Source organism: Triturus cristatus, chromosome 3_2, assembly GCF_964204655.1.
Source record: "Triturus cristatus chromosome 3_2, aTriCri1.1, whole genome shotgun sequence".
Lineage (NCBI taxonomy): Eukaryota > Metazoa > Chordata > Amphibia > Caudata > Salamandridae > Triturus > Triturus cristatus.
In genome coordinates this window covers 493362549-493370405 of record NC_140584.1, presented here as the reverse complement: position 1 = coordinate 493370405, position 7857 = coordinate 493362549, and positions in this window count along the sequence as shown.

The following is a 7857-nucleotide window of genomic DNA, read 5'->3' as shown; positions in this document are numbered from 1 at the left end:
GGCCAGGTGCAAGTGGGCAGGGGTGGTGGGAGTGGAGGACGGCGGAGGCGCCAGCCTGACCAGTTGGCTGGGGAACCGGTATATTCCCATGTCCGTAACATCCTGGACTCATACCGGCAGGACACCACGGGCATGGCCCAGGTTGTGTCCATCCTCGAGGGGATCAAGACCCAGCAGGCCCAGCAACATGCCTGTCTACTGCAACACCAACGGAGGATGGAGGACAGACAGGCTGAGCAAGTGACGGTGTTCAAGGGGATTCACGATACACTCCGTCGGATGGCCGACAACATGGGCAACCCTCCCTGTGCCAGAAGGCGTAGAACATCACCACCCACAGGGAGGGATCAGGAGGAGGAGGAAACATCCGATGGAGCATCCCAAACATCGTCACGGCCTGCTTCTGAGGGTCCCCGCAGGAGGCCGGGTCGTCCACGGAAAGGACCGTGAGGGTCGGCGCTACATCACCATCTCCCAGGACACCTGGCCTGGCACCTGGCCCACTGGAGCAACAGCATCACAGCATCACGAGACATTCTCTGCCACATGGCCTTGCTGGTCACTGTCTGACCAATGTGGACAAAGACTGTGGCATGGACTCTGAGGATTTCCAATGGCAAGGACACCAACTCCCCTACTGAACTTTGGATTCCAAACTCCCGGAAAGCCCCTCACGTCATACCCCCGCCCCCCCACCCCACCAAAAATAAAAATTCACACCATTAAGAGAAGATGCCTGCTGGTTGCATTATTACCTTACATGTGTCTTGTAAAGTCTAAACATGCCTGAGTTCTCTTTTGACTTCAACCATCCACACCCTGGGGCCTGACTCTGGCACAGGACACACAGGCCACAGTGTATTAGGCAAGTCAGACATGGAGCACCATACACACCCGTGATGGGCCCAACCAGCTGAGGGGGTGGCCGCACAACCGTGCTGACAGACACATTGAGTACAGCAACAGTCATGCGCAGAGGTCAGGGATCCAGTCCAGTGTCCTGGGGGGCACCCAGGTATGTGTAGACAGGTGGCAGAACCATGTCCTGCAAGCTTGAGTCCGGTGGATGCAGAGAATGGGGGCCTGGCCAACGTTGGATGCATGGGGATGACACATGTCACAATACCCACACAGTCATGGACATCATGCATAATACACAGTCTCAGCCCACACACACAGCTTGCATCTTGCTACTCGACACATAGACACATAGCCACTATCAGGGGAAACCCTGCCAGACATGCTGGATGCACCGTGGCAACACACCAGCATTGACTGAGAAGAGGCACCTTGGAGGCATAGGGACACCTTTATTAGTCATGTATTCGGGATTGCAGAGGCATGTGGAGTAACATGTGGGTCCAACACTGGCACCCCCCTTCTGCAGCACAAATGCGTGATAGCCATGGAACTGGCACAAAATTGTCGGCCAACAGCTAAACAACAGCTAAACACCCACAGCTGCTCACGGAGAGACTGCCATACACCATTGATCCGCTGATGTAGAAGTCCCACACCATGTCAAGCCAATGCAAACCGTATGTGTCAGAGGGCAGTGTTACACACATTGATGCCATCATCACAATCCACTATCCCATCACTGATGACTGTCAACCAGTCAGACCATCTATTCAGGTGTACACAGCTGCATGTCATGTCCCATGGTGATGCTACATGGCTGCAGAGGAACCAAACATCGACAGGGGCAGTGTGGATACATCGTGAACAACTGCCACACCCAATACACCCCTGATGCATCCCTTACCCTAAGGAGAATTCCAAACTTGTCCGTGCCTGTAACGCTGAGTCAGCACACCATGATGTGTCCATGAGGAATAGCAGTGCCACAACAATGCAACCAGCAGACGGCATGCGCAAGTACCTGGGGAAGAGAGACACACAAGCAGTCAGACACAAGAAGCACAGCCACTTGCATGTGCATGTACTCGACACATGTATGGATGACAACATGCTAGGTCACAATTATGACTGTGGAAATACAACCATCACTGCCACCATCACTCCAGTGACACACCCACACACACATCTGACTCACGTGCCATACATGCAGGTGGAGACACACATCACAACACATGCCACACGTGGAGCAATGTGTGCACACTCAGACACTGGTACTCACCACTAAGCAAAGAAGTCGCGTATGAGCCGAGTCCAGATGTCCTCTTGCGGCTCCACATCCTCCACATCACTAGCCCCATTGCCAAGCCCTTCGTCCTCCACGGGTGGATGGTCCTCGTCATGTTGATCCAGGATGAGTGGCACAGCTTTCTCAACTGCCATGTTGTGCAGCATGCAGCAGACCATGAAGATTTTGCAGACCTTCGCAGGGGCATATGGGAGCGCACCGCCGGTCTTGTGGAGGCACCGAAATCGGCTCTTCAGCAGGCCAAACGTCCTCTCTATCACTCGCCTTGTCCGGCCATGGGTGGTGTTGTAGCGGAGCTGGGCCGGCGTGATGGGGTTGCGGAGAGGTGTGAGCAGCCATGGCATGTTGGGATAGCCAGCGTCCCCTACATGGGAAGCACATGGACATCGTTAGAAGTGGTGAAGCGGTCGTGCTGGTAGGCTATGCAAAATACAGGACAGACAGACTGTACCCACCAACAACAGATGCTCGTTCGTTGCGCAGCTGCATCATCATTTCAGGCATCCTGCTACGCCTCATGATGTAGGCATCGTGTGCTGATCCTGGAAAACGAGCACAGACATGTGAAATCACCATGTTGGACAGACACACCACAAGGGCATTGATGGAGTGGTAGTGCTTCCGATTGCGGTACGCTACCTCCCGTGCGTGTGGTGGTACCAAAGCTACATGTGTCCCATCTATGGACCCAATGACATGGGGCATCCCTCCCAGGGCATAGAATCCACGCTTGACCCCAGTCAACTGTTCAGGGGTTGGGAACTTGATGAAGTCATCCAGGTGAATCAACATGGCCTCCAAGAAATCATGCAGCACACGGCAGAGCATGCTCTGGGACATGCCACCAACATGAGCTATGGTATTTAGAAAGGTACCCGTGGCTAGAAAATGTAGGGCTGCCATTACCTTCAGCTTGGGTGTCAGTGCCGTAGGATACCTGTGCAGCGGTTGCAGGTGTGGTGCCAGTCTCGCCGTCAACTCCAGAATCAACCGTCGTGGGAAGCGGTAGCACCGGATCCGATCATTCTCCCGCATGGCAGCCAAGTCCGGCATTGCTCGGGGAAGAGGCGGCGCTCTGCAGTAATTTGGAAGTGACAAGGAAGAGTGAGTGCACCACAACAACAAATCATTTGTACTGAGCACATGTTAATCTGTCTATACACATATGCTACATACGGAGTGAGATATGTGCCACATGCCTTGGACACGTATGGCTGCCAGGTGACACTCCTACCAAGACCCAGCTACACACGGAGATTGAGAACCTCCCCATGCCATGCCATGGGATTAGCTGTGTCCCAGTGCAAGTGAACAGCCAGACGCAAGACAGGAGTGACATACACCCACACATCAGCAGAAGTAGGAGGCCGATTGCAGAGACTGGTAGCGGAACACTAGAGCCACAGGTCACATGACATTACACTAGGACAGCCCACACACCTTGCCATGAAGGTGCACATGGTCATGACTCACCACACATTCATTGAGAGGATGCAGACATGTCCTTGTCACGCTACTCCATGTCCCATGCATACATGCGCACCTCACATCCAAAACCACATGTGGCATGGTGTGCGGAACATTGTGCAATGTCAATCTACACACAGACACATGTTGGTTGCTGCAACAGCTGCAGCTTTTGAGGGTGCTCCAACATCAACCAAATGGGAAGCCCCCACACATACATGACATAGTCACATCGTGCACCGTGGGTAGTGACAAGTCAGGTGTGCTAACCCCTGTACCGGGCATCAGGGGACACTTCCGTGTGTTGGTGTCCGTGCCATGCCAGTGTCGGTCATCCCAAGTGTGCAGTACGACATGCACACATGTCCAAGGAGTCAAGGGCATGCCTGGCACACATTGCACCGTCACACATTACATCTGTACACATCTCATCATACATCTGGTGCCTTCTCGACTCAGGAGTAATGTGCCACATCACAGCCTGTCACACCTGTGCCCCACACATGTAGTAATGCACAGACAATGCCTTGATGTCCATTCATGGACAAGTATGTCCATCCATGGACAAGTATGTCCGCCCTATTCCTTCCTGTGTGCTGCCTGTCACCACTGTGATGTGTGAAAACCGCCGTACTGCTGCTAAGAGGTACGGTCCGTACCACTACGAGTACGCATACGCAAGAACACCCATAGTGGTAGGGCCATACACACGCCTGTACGCTCCCTATCACTAAGGGTGTCCTCGCGTATGCGTACTCGTAGTGGTAGGGCCGTACACACGCCTGTACGCTCCCTATCACTATGGGTGTCCTCGCGTATGCGTACTCGTAGTGGTAGGGCCGTACACACGCCTGTACGCTCCCTATCACTATGGGTGTCCTCGCGTATGCGTACACGTAGTGGTACGGGCCGTACACACGCCTGTACTCTCCCTATCACAATGGGTGTCCTCGCGTATGCGTACACGTAGTGATAGTGAGCGTACAGGCGTGTATACAGCCCATACCACTACGAGTACGCATACGCGAGGACACCCATAGTGATAGGGAGCGTACAGGCGTGTGTACGGCCCGTACCACTACGAGTACGCATACGCGAGGACACCCATAGTGATAGTGAGTGTACAGGCGTGTGTACGGCCCTACCACTACGAGTACGCATACGCGAGGACACCCATAGTGATAGGGAGCGTACAGGCGTGTGTACGGCCCTACCACTACGAGTACGCATACGCGAGGACACCCATAGTGATAGTGAACGTAGGCACGCGTGTACGGGCCATTGCTATGCATTTGGGGCGCCCTAGGGCCCCGGAACGCACCGTACCTGTGTGTGAAGCTCCAAATTACATAGGGGACACATGAGGGACAAGTATTAAGGCCTACATGCATGCTGGTTGTCATGGAGACCAAGTTCAAAATTTGAATTTGTTCAGGAAGGTGCACAGCAGAAGTCAGTTGGAATGAATATACTTTGTTGCAATGTGTTTGTGGGGCTGACATCATGCAGGAGAAAAAAACAGATTGAGAACCCACAGACTGCTAGGTTTGAAGGGATTGGAGGAAACATAGGATGCAAATGTGAGTGACCAATCACTCTGTACTCCTGTGCATGAGATGGGCCAGCAAGGCCGATATAAGGCAGCCAGGTCCCATGAGGGAGCACTTGCCTTCACATCTCTGTATTCCACGACCCAGCTGCTGCTACTGATTCCCTGGAACCATGTCAAGGGCTGTGGAGAGGTCACAGCCATTCACCCTGGAGGAGAACATGGCTTTGGTGGATGTGATCCTCCCACGGTACCCCATGCTGTATGGGCGACCAGGTTATCAGGTGAGTTCAGTGTCCACTGGCACAGACTGTGTCCCTTTTTTGTGACTGTGACTTCTGCCATTGTGTCCAGGTGTGACACACATGCTATGTACTGTAGGGGGGGTCCCGGGGGGGGGAATGCCTGATGTCTCCCAGCAGTGCCCTGAGACAAGAGGGGTGGGTTCCTATCACTCCCAGCAGTGCCCTGAGACAGGAGGGGTGGGTTCCTATCACTCCCAGCAGTGCCCTGAGACAGGAGGGGTGGGTTCCTATCACTCCCAGCAGTGCCCTGAGACAGGAGGGGTGGGTGCAGAGTCCTCCCAGCAGTGCCCTGAGACAGGAGGGGTGGGTGCAGAGTCCTCCTAGCAGTGCCCTGAGACAGGAGGGGTGGGTGTGATGCACAGTGTGAGCCTGGCTCATTGATTGTGTAGTTGCCCTCATTCCACCTGTGTCCTTTCAATGGCACGTACTGGTTTTGACCTTCCCCCAGAGGATCGTGTCCCTATGACAAAGGTGCAATGCGTTGGATGCACACTATGCCTTGTTGTAAACAGCAAATGTGTTCTAATCTGTGTCCCTGTGACATGTGCCAGGTGTATTGATGTAGTGTCACTTGTTCATCCTCACAGGTAGACGCCTCTGCCAAGGAGCAGATTTGGCTGGACGCCGTCAGCGCCGTGAGGAGTGCGGATGGTCGGAGGCGGCACCTGTCCCAGGTGAGGAAACGCTGGCAGGATATCCGGTGCTGGACGCGGAGGATCGCACGGGTCCTGCTGGGGGACTCACCTGAGAGCCATAAGAACCGCGGGCGCCGCCGTCTCTCCCACATCTAGAAACGTGTGCTAGCGGTGGTCTTTCCAGACTTGGACAGGCGTCTACAGGAGATGCAGCAGCCGGAAGGGGGTAGGTACATGTGTGTGTTTGTTGTGTTTCACCAACATTTGTAAGTGCACTGTTCCATGGATACACTTCCAGGGTTTATGGTGCTGTGCAGATCCTGTTCCCCACAGTATTGCAGTGCTCTCCTGCCTCCCTTCCCCTCCTTGCAATGTGTTCCCTGGTCTGTGTGTAGTCACTCCATCACAAGGTTATGTAGCCTGACACCTTCTACAAGTGTACAATGCCTGCAGCATCATGTGTGGGGGTGGCGTGTAACAGGTTTTGTGACCTTGCCTGTGCCCTGTCCAGTTCTGGACTTGTGGGTTCCATGTCAGTTGGCACTAATGCTGAGTCCAGACATGGGAGTTAATCTCTCGAGTGGCAGGCCTTCCAGCAGGCATGTCCCATGTGGTGGCCTGTGACATGATGTGCATGAGTGTGCGTTACGCATAGTGCAGGGATGTTAGCGTGTGTTGCAGTCATTCCCATTCAGGAGCATGGAGTTGTGTGGCCACTACTGTCCCCAGGGGCATATTTTCCTAGGTATCTTGTGTGTAATCCGAGAATGTCGACAATCTCTGTGTCTACAGCATAGGTTGTGCTCTGTGCCATTGTCCCCTGGCACCATGTTTATTGACGTGAGATGTATTAAAAATGTCCACTGTCCAGCCTGACCTGATTTTCCAAGTACATACTCACGGTGGCCATTGCCTGTGTGTCTTGTAGCAATCATCTGATGATGCCCATTTGTACATGATTATTTGGACAGGCGCACCTTGGGTATTTGGTGTGCAATCTTGAATTATTGCATCCCATGTGTATTTCACCCAGACTAAGAGATGTAAGTGCTTCCTGTGTCTCCACAGATTTGTCTCATGTAGGGGGTGGGTGGTGCGGCCATGGCCTACATGTCAAGACCTGTAATCTCCTTGCTCGGACTGGCCAGTGTGTGATGTTTGTCTGGACATACACTCAAGGTGCAGTGTGCCAGTCAGGGTGGGCATGTTATCAGTATTACCTATGCTGCATGTGCCTCTAGTTCCTGGATATGGTCCCTGCTCATCCCAATTTCCTGCCACGCTGTGTGGTGCAGATGCAGTGCTGTATTGTCCCCAGGGCCTTGCTCCTCAGTCAAAATTCCATGTCATCTCATTTGCTATTGTGTCATGCTCTCCATAGTTTTTCCATGGCATGGTGGGTCACACAACTGTGTCTTGCAGGGCCTACATATGTACCTTGGTTTGTAGTTGTAACTCTTCCTTTGTTTCAGGCTATGCACTGCAACCTAAGTAGATTTGATTCATGTGACATATGTATACAGGAGGATGATTAATTTCTGTCTCTTCACCCTGCCCACAGCATCGTCGGGGGACACGGAGGGAGACATGGACACAGACGGCGCAGAGGGACCGAGCACCAGTGCCAGCGGTGACATCGGGGCTGGCACTTCGAGTGGGACTGAGGCGGAGGAGAGTGAATCCGGGGACCTGTCGACTGGCACAACAGAGTATGAAGCTGACGGGTCCAAGGAT